Genomic DNA, 15214 nt, shown 5'->3' on the forward strand with positions numbered 1-15214 from the left:
TGTGTGTTGGGGGGGGGGGTGCATGTGTGCACCCGCGTTCTGTGTGGGTTTCAGGGAGAATGGGATGAGAAGAACAAAGACACACAACTCTTCACAGAATTCTGCTGTAAAGGGAAAGAATAAGGAGGACAGTGTTGTGGTCAGCGCTGAAGAAGAATTTGAATATTCTGGAAAGAAAAAAGTTCCTGAAGAAATAAATTTCCAGGTAAAGCAGGGAGGAATGAGATTTGAGAAGACACTAAAATGGTTAGCATCGGAAAGGATTAGTGAGGGGTAGGAGGAGAGGGGACCTTTTTCTTTGCAAAAGGAAGAGAGAACAAAGAAGTGTACCTATCTCTAAGGAGATGATATCAGAGTTCATTTCAGATGCCTTTGATACTCTAAGTAAAATAGCATTATTTGTGAAAATGATGAGGATCTGGGAAATACAGTAGAATTACAGTAGTTAATATAAAACTGTGTATCTGATGGGGTGCCTCGGTAGCTCAGTCTGCCTCTTGATTTCAGCCCAGGTCGTGATCTCAGGGTCATGAAATTGAGCCCCAAGTTGGGTCCACGCTCAGTGTGGAGTCTGCTTGAGATTCTCTGTCTCCCTCTGCCCCTCCCTGCTGTGCTCTCTCTCTCCAAAATAAAAAAAAATAAATAAAATCTTTAAAAGAAATTGTGCATCTGATTTTTGGTCCACTCTAATTTATACTTTGCACCTAAATCACAAGATTAAAGTGTAACAGCATGAGCTCAGCTTACAGCATAGTGATACCCAGTAAATATTTAAGGGATTTCTCGTGGGAAACTGCTTCATTGGTAGACTACAGCCATTGACAGGCAGGACAAGCTGCCATTTTTCTTTAACCTCCCCATCTATGGCTGAAGAAGTTTGTTCTTTGCCCTTGTAAAAAAGCAGGGCCCTCATAACTAAGGCAATTGATTTTGGTTTCTGTACAGGTCATTCACCTATTGTTTTTAAGCCCTCAAACTGTGTTTTGAGACTCTGTTCTGCTCTGATGGGGCTGAGAGGCTGCAAACTACATTACCCAGGATCTCTCATGAGCTGGCTTCCTGTAGGATATGGAATATGGGATGCAGAGGACCAGAACAAGAGGGAAACTTGCTGCTCTAGCTCTTTCACTTGCTGGTGGTTGCTGTAGTAGCAGCAGGGTGGCATGATTTTGGACACAGCAGCTCAGACAGATGCAGAATCTTTCTGGTGGTCCCAGCTCTGGTCAGAGTGGTACCTCTTCCACAGATCCAGGACTGACTGTCTCCAAAAGTGCAACAGGAGGTACATGCTCATTGGCTCCAGCTTCCAGGGGCATTAGCAGTCTATGATCTCTGAGTATCATTCCCTTCTTTTTGTTCCTCCAGCCCCCATCCTCATCTGTGCTTTTCCACATCTTCCCACACCTGTATCATTTCCAGTACTAAATTATCTTTGTCTGGAATATCCAGAATGGCTTTTGTTTTCTGGATAGGACTCTTACTATATAATCTTAGTAACAGAAAAGGTCTCAGGAAATGGACTTTTCCAAATAGGGTTCTGGGATTGGTCTGCTGACTGTTTTGAGCTCAAAGAGAATGATGGCCTTACTGTCACCGAAGAATGGAAATGTTGGCAATACAGGTCATGTGGTAGCATTATGGTTACTTATCAACATTTGCTTAAGGTGAAGTCCTACTGAAAGCAACAGCAACACTCTGGGTGATGTGGGGAAGGAGCTGCTGTATTTTACCACGATATTAGTAATGATGATTACAAGGACTCATCCTCATCAGATGAGTTGCTTCTGTCTGTACTAGGGAACTTACAGGAAGGCAATGATAAACTCCAAGTTTTAAAGTCAGCTCAAGTCACCATTAGAAAACCAGAGAACCTTAACAGTAGCCCTAAAGGAAACTCTGTGAAGCCAAAGGATAGCTAGAGCTAAAACCTAGATACTAATTATAATTGTGTGGGTTGTAAAATTCCAACATGAGTTTATTTTACATCTGACCAAGTGTCTTATGTGATGGGCATTGATTGTGAAAGAGAGCCTGAGATTGGGAATGGGAACATTTGAATAGATTCGGATGATCTGAGAAACTCAAGCCCTACAATCCCACGAGTCTCCTCCTTGCCAGGGAGCAGTATCTCCTTTGTCTGAGAAGACTAGCCTTCCCTCGCTTGAAGACTCTTTAATAACACACCTGAGGCAATGACCTTGCAAGGGGATGCCAATTTTCCTCCAGACACAATTTACCACCCCTCATTGCCACCAGACCATAGCCAGAATCAGCATTTCCTAGGGGGATAATGAAAAAGTATCACGTGGGAGGAGATAATTTATACATAAAATATTGCAAGACTTCCTAATTCACCTTGGCACAAACATGGGAATATGTTTTGTAATGGATTCTGAGGTATACAATGTTGCAACAGGCTGGATTTATTCATACAGGTATACTTACCAGAGATTGTGGATTTTATGTGTTACTTCAAATACTTGGGAATGGTTCTAAAAATCTGTTTCGGGATCCCTGGGTGGCGCAGCGGTTTGGCGCCTGCCTTTGGCCCAGGGCACGATCCTGGAGACCCGGGATCGAATCCCACTTCGGGCTCCCAGTGCATGGAGCCTGCTTCTCCCTCTGCCTATGTCTCTGTCTCTCTCTCTCTCTCTCTCTCTGTGACTATCATAAAATAAAAATTAAAAATTAAAAAAAAATAAAAATAAAAAAATAAAAATCTGTTTCATGGGCAGACCACAACTTGAACTCAAGGGTGGACTATATTCAGTGAAGTTGGGAAGCTAGAACTTCTGGCCTAATGTGGAGGAAGAAACCCAGATGTCCAGAGAATACTTCCTTCACTAAGATATTGTGGCTGTCACCTATAGGATGGAAATGACACAAAGGGAGATGTCTTCACTGAAATGGGGATGATGAGGTCCCAGAGTGACAAAGGCCAAGTGACAGTAGTTAAATGCCAGAGACAATGTGTATGCAATTACCATATACACAGCAGGGGTAGATCTTTGGTGATGGCTAGTTGATCATGTTGTCTCTAGGAATTATCTAGATGAACAGCTTACTAACACATTAAATTGATCTATATAACCAAAACATCCAACCAACCAACAACAACAAAAAAAAAAACTTTAGGTCTCTTGAGCAAGACTATGACCTGGTTTACCAATTTTGGAGCAAGATAGCCTGTCATATATACTTCAGACCTAAACTAATTTACAGAACTGGATTGACTGATTGATTATTATTTTTAAAAGATTGTATTTATTTATTTATTTGAGAGAGAGTGTGCGTGGTGGGTGGGTGAGAAGGAGAGGGAGAGAAAATCTAAAGCAGACTCTGTACTGAGCACAGAGCCCAATGTGGCGTTCAATCCCACAACTGGTAGATCATGACCTGAGCCAAAACCAAAAGTCAGACACTTAGCTGACTGAGCCACCTAGGTGCCCGCAGACCTGGATTTATTGAACCTTTAATTGAAGAAGGATACTATACTACCACAAGTATATACTAGAACATTTTCTTCATGTCTTCCTCAAAGAGACTTGAAATACTGTCCTAGTAAGTCATTACTAAATTAATGTAAATGAAAGCATGTACTTAGATGGCTGAAGACTAGGAAAGTAAAAATATCTAGATTTTCCAGGGATTGCCAGATATTAGTTCTGAGTTGGTGTTAATCCCTGGGTACCTTAACACCACTGTGACCCACCAGTCAAGGGAGGGGCTTATTCAGGTCAATTGATAAATGGGGTTCTGGCCTGAGTTGATCTGACCTATGGTTATTTCTACACTTTCTAAAGTACAGTTCCCAGAAGCCCCACATTTACTCCCTGATCATGGTGTGAGGGCTATTACAGTAAGAAGGAACAAATATAAATTCTTCACTTCCTCTCCCTACCAGTATAAACTAAAACCAATATTGCATCTCTGAGGGATATGCAGAGATTAGTGCCACCAGCAAAGGCCTCAAAGATGTTACAGTGGTGATTCCTATCACTTCTGCATTTAATTCCCCATTTGGCCTCTACAGAAAGTAGAAGGGTCTTGGAGACTGACTGTAGATCACAGTGTCCTTAATCAATGAATAATTCTAATTATAGCAGTTTTCTAGATGTGATCTTTACATTGGAACAAATCAACATAGTAGCCAACATCTGGAATACAGCCATTGGCTTGGAGAGATGTTTTTGTCTCTATATGAATTAGCAAGAAACATGAGCAGCAGTTTGCTTTTACCCATCATGGACATCACACATTGATGATATCATGCTGACTGGACATATTGAGCAGAATGCAGAAGCTATCCTAAATACTTAGTAAGATCAATGCATGGCAGAAGGTAGGAGACAAAGACCATGAAGATTGAGGGTCCTCCCTCCTTGTTGAAATTTTTAGAGGGGGGGTTGTCACACGATCTGGGACAAGTTGAGATTAGCCCATGATAAAGTGAAAGACAAACTGTTGTACTTTATGCCACTCACCATAAAAAGTAAGTTGTAGGAATCTTTTGGTTCAGAAGCAACACTACAGGGACTCCTGGTTGGCTCAGCAGTTAAGCATCTGCCTTTGGCCCCAGGCATGATTCTGGAGTCCTGGGATCGAGTCCCGCATTGGGCTCCCTGCATGGAGCCTGCTTCTCCCTCTGCCTATCTCTCTGTGTCTCTCATGAATAAATGAAGAAGAAGCAGAAGAAGCAGAAGAAGAAGAAGGAGGAGGAGGAGGAGGAGGAGGAGGAGGGAGGAAGGAGGAAGGAGGAAGGAAGAAGGAAGAAGGAAGAAGGAAGAAGGAAGAGAAGAAGAAGGAGGAGGAGGAAGAAGAAGAAGAAGAAGGAGGAGGAGGAGGAGGGGGAGGAGGAGAAGAAGAAGAACTATACCTCATTTGGGTGCTATTCCAACCTATATACTGAGGAACTCATAAGATGGTGAGTTTTAATTGTGGCCCAGAGCAAGAAAAGATTCTGCAGAAGGTTTTAGATGTGCAAGTTGCTCTGCTACAGTGCAAGTTGTTCTGCTACACTGGCCTTAGGAGTGGTGTTAGAGGTCTGTGATAAACAGGGGATGCTGTATGGAGCCTATGATCAGCCCCAATAGGAGAATTATAGCCCTTAGAGAAAATCTGAGAGAAAATTCAGTACTTCTTGTATTAGGGTTCTCCAGAGAAACAGAACCAATGGAAGGCATATATATATATATATATATATATATATATATATATATATGATTTATTCTAAGGAATTGGTTCAAATGATTCTGGAGGAAAATAAGTCCAAAAATCTGCAGTTGGCAAGTTGGAGACCCAGGGGAGCTGACAGTGTAGTTTCAGTCCAAGACTGAAGGTCTGAGAATTGGGAGAACCAATGGAGTGAGTTCCAGTTCAAAGACTGGCAGGCTTGAGACCCAGAAAGAGCCAATGTTTCAGTTTGATCCAAAGGTAGGAAAAAAATAATGTCCCAGCTCAAGGCAGTCAGGAAGGAGGAAATACTCTTACTTGGTGGGAGGATCAGCCTTTTGTTCTATTTGGGTCTTCAACTGATTGGATGAGCCCACCCATATTAGGGAGGGCAATCTGCTTTACTATCAGTTGAAACTTAAATGCATTCAAAATCATTCTCAGAAACACGCAGAATAACATTTGATCAAATTACTGAGTACACTGTAGATCAGCCAAGCTGACACATAAAATTAACCATCATACCTCTCTAACAGATAACTATTTTCCTTTTGCAAAAGAGTTTTTGGCATGCCACCAGGTCCTCTTATGCCTGACCAGGGACATCAGGTGGCTATGCCTGAGTTGCCTATCATGGGTGTTACTGATGCACCAAATTGTACGTGTGGGCATGTGCAGCAGCATTCCATCATCAAGGTGAAATGTTATATACAAGGTTGGACCGAACAGGTCCTGAACCTACAAGTAAGTTCATGAGCAGGGGGCACATGCCACAGCTCCTACTCCTAGTATACTGCTGCCTTTCCTCCTCTCACACATATGGTTGTTGAGTTCTCTAAACTAGCTGACTGAGGAAGAAGAAATTAAAGTCTGATTTACAGATGGTTCTGCACAATATACTGGCAGCAGCTGGGAGTGGATGGTAGAAGCATCACAGCTCCAATCAGGAGTGTCCCCAAAAGATACTGGTAAAGGAAATCTCCCCAGGGAGCATCTGATTGTCCACTCTGCATGGACAAAGAGATAGAAGAAATAGACAACAGGCAGAAATTTTACCTTGATCCGTGGACAATGGCTAACAAGTTGGCCAAACAATCAAGGATTTAGGAAGAACTGGATAGAAGGACTGGTGGCCATGTGAGGAAGAGGTATGTGCAGAAAAGGCAGGGGAATATACCTCTTGGAGTGGCCACAGCGTATAAAGTCTTAGTGCTCAAGTGAATATTTAATAAAGGGTACCCACTACAGAGGAGTCTTTCAGAAATCAGGTGGACAAGATGACCTGTTCTGTGGCTGTCAGCCAGCCTCTTCCCTGGCTACCATGAAGCCTGCCATCTACTCTGGCACCTAGAAGCAGCTCACCTGATAAAATGGTAGAATAACCAATGGAATACTCCGATATGACCCCATTTGAGAGATGATACCCCGAGAAATAGGGGTGCTATATGCTTGTAACCACAGACCAATATATAATGCTATTTTTTCCATAGTTACAATATTTAATTTTAGAAATCAAGGATTGGGGCAGCCCGGTGGCGCAGTGGTTTAGCGCCCACGGCAGCCCAGAGTTTGATCCTGGGGACCTTAGATCGAGTCCCACATCGGGCTCCCTGCATGGAGCCTGCTTCTCCCTCTGCCTGTGCCTCTGCCCCCTCCACCCCATGAATAAATAAATAAAATCTTTCAAAAAAATAGAAATCAAGGATTGGAAGTGTTTTCACTTTGGCCTCTAATAACTCACTTACAGAATTTTTACTTCTGGTACCTGACAAGGTCTTAGCTCCCAAGATAGGAATACTTCTCACAAAGAAACATCACATAATTCCATTTAAAAAGTCTTTTTAAGGGAGACAGGGGCAGAGGGAGAGAGAAACAGAATCTTAAGCAAGCTCCATGCCCAGTGTGGAGCCTGACTCAGGGCTCCATCTCACAACCCTGACATTATGACCCAAACAGAAATCAAGAGTTGGATGCTTAAGCAACTGAGCCACCTAGGTGTCCTGATTCCATTAATTTTTTTAAAAGATTTTATTTATTTATTCATGAGAGACACAGAAAGAGAGGCAGAGACAGAAGTAGGCTCCCTGCAGGGAGCCTGATGTGGGACTCAATCTCAGGACTCCAGGATCACGACCTGAACTGAAGGCAGATGCTCAACCCCTGAGCCACCCAGGTGTCCCCCAATTCCATTAAATTTGATTATAACTGACCTAAAAGTGGAATTAACATCTCCCATTTTGGGAGAGGCTAAGGGTTTTTTTGGGGGAAGGGGGTACCAAGGATAGTTACATATTGTAAAGCAGATTCGTGAATTTGTTTAGAATTTTAAAAATGGTGGGGTGGTGCCTTGATGGTGCAGTGGGTTGTGGTCTCAGGGTTGTGAGATTGAGCCCCATGTCAGGCTCTGTGCTCAGCAAGGAATCTGCTTAAGATGTTCTCTCTCTCACTCTCTGCCCCTCCCACTCATGTATGCACACACTCTCTCTCTAAAAATAAATAAGTAAATCTTATTAAAAAAAAGGAATTTTAAATATGGGAAGAGTGATGTATATAGCTGCCCAGAGGGTAGACTATGCTGGATATTTACATGTTGTCTCTCCGCTCAATGCCTGCCATGCTCTACTCTCTACTGATGGAATTGGAATTCTGCAAATGACATTTCCCAGGCTTCCTTCCTTGCAGCTGGGTTCCTGTTTGATCCTATCAATAGGAAGCACTGATAGGAAATCAGTAGAAGGAAAAGAAGTTTCCTGTTTTGGGCGGTGGAAATTCAGCAATTGTCAGTGGCTGCTGGCTGTTGGATATAGTGGCATAGGGGTGGGTGGTTCTGGACTCCATAGCCTTTCTATCATTTGGACTTTCCATCTCTGATAAAAGTGGCACCTCTTTGGCAGACCCAGAACTGACCACAACAGCAGCTCAACTGCCCAGCAGCCAGCACAGACTTGTGGGCTCCAGGTGAGGGGCACAGCAGCTTCTGAGGTATAATTAAAATCCTTCTTGCTTTCTCTGGGCCTTCTTTTCCATTTTGCTGTTCTAGCTTTTCTTAGACTTTTGGAACTGACTTCATATACTAAATTCCCTCTCTTCGAAATATCCAGAATGGTTTCTGTTTTCCTGACTAAACCCTGACTGATAACATTTCTAGGACCAAAAATAGATAAATCAGCTGTCTAAGAAAAGGATCTATCCTGAAACTTCCCCTTCTGGACAAATGACATATTATCATTCCTCTCAGAGTCTCTCTTACCTTTAATTTCTTAGAAACAATCCTAGTTGATTAGAAACGGTGTTTATTTTTGCCCTTAACTTCTTTAGGCAAAATTTTAAACACTTACCAAAGCAGAGTAGGTAATATTAGGAATGCTTGCGTACTTAATATCTGGCTTTCACACTTAAAATTTTGCTAATTTTCTGTCTTCTCTCTGCTTCGATTTTTTCCCCCCAGAATATGTAAAAATCAGATCACAGGCATGAAGTCATGTTACCTATAACCTTTCAGGTATACTTCTACATGATCCTCCTTCCATTTCTGTTATTATACTTAGACCTCTATTGTTTTTGTGTGCACAGCACCCCTTTCTCTTCCTCAGCACAGGATTCCTTCCACAACTTGGTGGTGCTGCTCATTCCTTGGCCTTGCTGACTCCATGGACACATGACCAGACTGGTCAGTCTGAGTCTTCCTTTAGGGTGTATCATGGAAGCTAGAGAATGAAGCTCTTACTGTAGGAGGGCATGGGCCTTAACAATCATAAAAGCCTAGGACTACAAAAAATTACCTTCCACAAGTGAGAAACCCACCTAAGAGTGATGTTAATACAGAGGAAAGCCAGACAAAACTGTTCTAGAGTCCTGATGACATTATCCTAATTCCTGGCCCCAGCAATGTCTAAAGCTGATGTTCCTTCTAGGTTTATAGTTACAAGAGCCAGTACATTTCCTTTTCTGTTGAAATTTGAGTTTCTATAATGTGTGAACACGAATTATTTATTCCTAATTTGTGACACCATCCACGGCTGCAACTGTAGCCCATTTAAGAATACTCTATTTAGCAGAGAGAACACAATTCTATCAATGGAAACATTAATCTAATGTACTCAGAGCAATGCAGATTAAGATATCACTAAAGCATAGTCTCTGGTACGGCTATGTTGCAGTTGCTTTTTCCTTTGTATCCCCCGAAGTCCTAGCATACCTGTGGGCAAAGTTTCCTTTAGCTTCATTCATTTACATAGTTGTGAATCATTTCTCTGCAGGCTACAATAACTTTATGGTACTTTCCATGATGTCAGAAGTCTTCCACCAGTCTCTAATTAACAGTTGACAAGTTTTTTGAAGGTGTTTCCCTGGCTCAAGCCACTGTAAAATACCCATTTTAAAATCTAAGGTACTATCTATGTGTAAGACTCTTATAGTAACTTTGGCCTTAACACTTGCATACCTGGGATAAGTCATTATGGGTTAAAATCATTCAGCAAACAGGTAATAATGACAGAAGGGGAGACCATGGCCTAGGAACACAAACAGATTAGAGCGCCCTCTCAAACTCAGGAACATACAATCTGCTAAATCAGCTCTCATTAGTGCTAACTATATTGAACTGCCTGGGCAGTTATTTTAAAAATGCATTAACTACAATTCAGTACTGTATCAAATTTATAAATATAAACATATTTAGAAGTGAAGAGCACTCTAGTAAATTAATGCTCAAGAAGCTATGTCTATAATGAAGTTTCGTCCATGTTTAATGTAATCCAGATTCTAGTTAATAGTAGGCTTCAAAATCCCATTTCAAAATCCAGAAATTATTATATAAAAAAGATTGAATCACATGGTTAGAGATTGAGGCCTTTGCATTCTTATTGTATGGACTCAGCTTTTTCTGAGTTCGTGTATGTCTCCAGAGCACAGAGAAACAAGAATACTATGCTAACAGAAAACATACTCGGCTGTGTCATATACTTGCCAAAACAAGACACCCGGGAATATTGCTAGAGAAGCATCAGATCAATACCCAATTTTTTACTATCATGTCCTGTCAGTTAAAATCTAATAATTCCTCTATTCTCATTTGAAACATGGTCATGGGTCATGACTTTACAACTTTTTGCTATTATAAATGATGCTGCAATGAATACCTTTGCACACAGATCTTTGAGCACTTGTGAAATAACCTGATTCCTAGAAATGGAGTTGCTGAGTGAGTACAATTTACCTTCCCAAAATATTATATCAATTTATATCTTCACCAATACTGAAGAGTATCTTTTTTTTCCTCCAACACTTTCATTAACTCCAGGTGTTCTCTCTTTATTTATTACTATTTTTTAAGACTTTATTTATTTATTCATGAGAGACACACAGAGAGAGGCAGAGACATAGACAGAGGGAGAAGCAGACTCCTCACAGGTAGCCCAATGTGGGACTCGATCCTTAGACCCTAGGAACAGGCCCTGAGCTGAAGGCAGACACTCAACGGCTGAGCCACCCAGGTGTCGAGAGATGTTATCTCTTTAAAGTGCTTTAGCAGGGGATCCCTGGGTGGCTCAGCAGTTTAGCGCCTGCCTTTGATCCAAGGCGTGATCCTGGAGTCCCGGGATCAAGTCCCACATCAGGCTCCCTGCATGGAGCCTGCTTCTCCCTCTGCCTGTGTCTCTACCTCTCTCAATCTCTGTGTCTCTCATGAATAAATAAATAAAATCTTTATTTAAAAAAAGTGCTTTCCATCTACCCTTAGGGAAAAATACCAGAAAAATATCCATACTATTATTTAACATTGTCCTGGAAGCACTAGCCAATGACTTAGGCAAGATAATTTAATATAAAGTATGAATGTTGGAAATTGGAAAGGATGAAAGTTATTGTTATCACAGGTGATAGGTATCTTTAAAATGCAAAAGTTAAGGGATGCCTGGGTGGCTTAGCAGTTAAGCGTCTGCCTTCTGGCTCAGGGCATGATCCTGGAGTCCCAGGATCAAGTCCCACATCGGGCTCCCTGCATGGAGCCTGCTTCTCCCTCTGCCTATGTCTCTGCCTTTCTCTCTCTCTGTCTCTCATAATAAATAAAATATTTTTTAAAATGCAAAAGTAGGGGCACCTGGGTAGCTCAGTCAGATGTCCGACTCTTGGTCTCAGCTCAGGTCTTGATCTCGGTCATGAGTTCAAGCCCCATACTGGGCTCCATGCTGGGCACGAAGACTACTTAAAAAAATGCAAAAGTTAGAAAACTATTTCTAAAGTAAAATTCTTAGGCTTTTGTCATGTTGGAGTAACTGGTACTAGACTTGGCATTCTGCTATAAATAATTAGAAAACTGTATAAAATATGTGAAAATAATGTTCTTGACAATAAAAAAAAAAAAAACAGGAAAAGTGGGACTATGATCTCTGAGGATCAAATGAAGTAAGCCAACCACTTTAGTCTTCTGGATTATGATACTGGATGTGGAAATCAAAAGGGGACTGAACAGGGGCACCTGATTGGCTGGCTCAGTCCAAGGAGAATGTGACTCTTGATCTCTGGGTTGGGAGTTCAAGCCCCACCATGTTGGGTGTGGAGCCTATATAAAGAGCAGAAGGGAGCGGGAGCTAAGTTCACAAGGGCTGAGGTACCTGGAAGTTGTAGGTTAATATGTACCAGAGGGAAAAAAAAGAAAAGAAAAAGAAAAAAATTTAAAAATTAAAAAAAAAATATATACCAGAGGAGACAACTACACAGGCAAGAGGGTCAATAAATCTGTTTAGGAGTATCCTAAATCTGTGCTAAACACTAATCTCCACGTGTGGTGTGACACTTCGAGTCTGAGTAAAGAGACTAAGCAGAAAAATTCTCAGAGCTCACAGAGAATTAAGAGGAAAGTTTTGACCAGCCACAGTAAGAACTCTTCACTGAACACTCAGGGCATTAAATAGAGACCCCAGAATAGTAATACCTTAGTAGGACTAACCTAACAGTAAAGATCATTCTAGAACTGTCCCCCAAACTAAAAAACAAGCCTTAAATCATCAACTAACTTTTTTTTTTTTTAAGATTTTATTTATTTATTCATGAGAGACACGGAGACAGAGGCTGAGACACAGGCAGAGGGAGAAGCAGGCTCCATGTAGGGAGTTCGGTGCAGGACTCAATCCCAGGAATCCAGGATCACACCATGGGCCGAAGGCAGGCACTAAACCACTGAGTCACCCAGGAATCCCCAAATCATCAACTAACTTAGCAACTTAACTAACAAACCAAAAATTCAAGTCTTTTTTTTTTTTTTTAAAGATTTTTATTTATTTATTCATGATAGTCACAGAGAGAGAGAGGCAGAGACACAGGCAGAGGGAGAAGCAGGCTCCATGCACCGGGGGCCCGATGTGGGATTCGATCCCGGGTCTCCAGGATCGCGCCCTGGGCCAAAGGCAGGCGCCAAACCGCTGCGCCACCCAGGGATCCCCAAAAATTCAAGTCTTAAAGACATGAAATTCAGACACTCAAAAACACATTTACTTTGTCCATCATTCAATCAAAAATTACTTAGACATGTGTAAAAAGTCATGTTTAGGATCAGAAGAAAAATTAATCAATAGACCCAGAAATGAATGCTAGACTTAGCAAAGATGTAAAAACAATTATACATACATTCAAAATTTAAAGAAAAATATGAATAATATAAAGAAATAGAAGATATAAAAAATAATAAAGTAAAATTCCTAGAAACAAAAAATACAATATTTGAAATAAAAAATTTATTAGATGGGCTTAAGAATAGCAGGTTACGAAATATAGAAGAATAATCCATGAATGTGAAGACATAAAAATGGATTATTTGGTATAAAAAAAGGTCTGATAAAAAATGAGAAGAGCCTTAGTGACATGTGGAACAATATCAAATGATTTAATATGTTTGTAGTTGAGGTTCTGGAAAAGATGGAAGCAGAAAAATATTTGAAGAAAAGATGAGAAACAGAAATATACTATACATCAGAGGAGAAACAGAAATACACTATACATCAGAGGTTTGCAAACTTGCTGTAAAAGGCAAGATGGTAAATATATTAGGTTTTACAAGCTAACAGTCTCTTGCACTCAACTCTGCCACTGTAGCACAAAATATACCATAAACAACATGTAAATGAATGGCTGTGGTTTTATTTATAAAAGCAGGTAGGGAACCAGACTTGACCTGAAGACTGCAGTTTGCCAGACTCTGTTATATAAGAAATGGTGTGATGTGATGAGTTATAAGTAAAAGGCATACTGTGATGAGGGAAATGTATATTGTAACCCCTAGAATAACCATCAAATGTAAAAGAGATTAAAGTAATAAGCCCAACAGTGGAGATAAAATGGACATAAAGTGGAGAATACAAAAATTACTCAACATTCTTTACTGAGGCAGAATAAGGAAATGCAGGAAAAGAGGAACAAAAACAGATGACATAAATAAAAAACAAACAGGAAGATGTTACATTTAAATCCAATTATACTGATAATTATATTAAATGCAAATATTCAGAACTCCACTTAAAAGGATTATCAGACTGGATGAAAAATGATCAAATATATGCCCATCTATAAGAAATTCACTTTAACTATAAAGATATAGATGTTAAGAGTAAATAAATGTAAAAAGGACACCATGAAAACACTAATTGTAAGAGAGATAGATAGTTATATTAATACTTGACAAAGTAGACAGTTAAAAAGATTTTATAATTATAAAAATATTAATTCACTGAAAAAATATAACCAACAATATCTATGTACCAAATAACAGAGGTTCAAAATACAGAAAGCAAAATCTGGCAGAAGTGAAGAGAAATACTAAAATTCATATTTATTATTGTATATTTCAACAGTCCTCTCTCAGGAAACAGATAGAAGGAACAGATGGAAAAATCTATAAGTATATAAAACACTCAACCAACACTATCAACCATGTGTCCAAATTGACATTTACAGAACACTCTATACATAACAGCAGCAAAATACACATTCTTTTAAAGTACATTTCAAACATTTACCAAGACAGACCACAGACTTGGCCATAAAACAACTTTTAATATAGCTAAAGAATTGCAATCATATAAAGTATATTCTCTGATCGTATGGAATCACATTAGACATCAATAGCAAATGAAGATACCCCCAAATTTGGAAATTGAAGACTAAACTTCTAAATAACCTACATGTAAAGGAAATCACAAGCAATATTAGAAAATATTTTGAAGTGCATGAAAAGACAATATATCAAAACTTGTTTGCAGTTAAAGCAGTGTTTAGAGGAAAAGTATAGCTTCAAATGCTTATATTAAAAAAGAAAAAAGTTCTAAAACTCAGTGAAGTTTCTACATAAGAAGCTAGAAAAAGGAGATCAAATTAAACCCAACATAAGAAGGAAAAAAATTAAATAAAGACAAGATTAGAAATAAATGAAATAGAAACTGAGCAAATGAGGGACGCCTGGGTGGCTCAGCAGTAGAGCGCCTGCCTTTGGCGGGGGAGTGACCCTAGAGTCCCAGGATCAAGTCCCACATCGTTGGGGTCCCTGCATGGGGCCTGCTCCTCCCTCTGCCTGCCTCTGCCTCTCTCTCTCTCTCTCTCTCTCTCATAAATAAATAAAATCTTAAAAAAAAAAAAAAAAAGAAACTGAGCAAATGAGAGAAGAAAATCAATGAAACCAAAAGCTAGTTCTCTATACCAATATCAATAAATTGATCAACAGCAATAAAACATATCAATATCAATGAAATTTATCAACATCTAACATGACCAATTAATAAAAAAAGAAAAAATTCAAAATTACCAATATCAGGAATAAAAGAGGGAATACATTATTATAGATCCTACAGATATTTAAAAAAACAAAAAATAGGGACGCCTGGGTGGCTGAGCAGTTGAGCATCTGCCTTTGGCTCAGGGAGTGATCCTGGAATCCCGGATCAAGTTCTGCATCTGGCTTCCTGCTGGGAGCCTGCTTCTCCCTCTGCCTGTGTCTCTGCCTCTCTCTCTCTGTGTCTCTCATGAACAAATAAATAAATCTTAATAAAAAAAT

The 15214-nt window shown here is 40.0% G+C and overlaps 1 protein-coding gene across 4 annotated transcripts in view; it reads right to left on the minus strand.

Moving 5' to 3' along the window:
• ZBTB8A (zinc finger and BTB domain containing 8A) overlaps nucleotides 1–15214 on the minus strand; it is a 66997-nt gene that overhangs the window by 26882 nt on the left and 24901 nt on the right. Inside the window, exon 1 of one of the 4 annotated variants that reach the window (XM_049104886.1) lies at nucleotides 11273–11373. The exons of the other annotated variants lie outside the window; for them this stretch is intronic. The gene's annotated coding sequence lies outside the window, so the exon portion shown is untranslated. Of the gene's footprint in view, nucleotides 1–11272; nucleotides 11374–15214 lie in introns of those variants that run through there. 4 annotated transcript variants of the gene reach the window in all.

This window comes from Canis lupus, chromosome 2 (assembly GCF_003254725.2).
Source record: "Canis lupus dingo isolate Sandy chromosome 2, ASM325472v2, whole genome shotgun sequence".
NCBI lineage: Eukaryota > Metazoa > Chordata > Mammalia > Carnivora > Canidae > Canis > Canis lupus.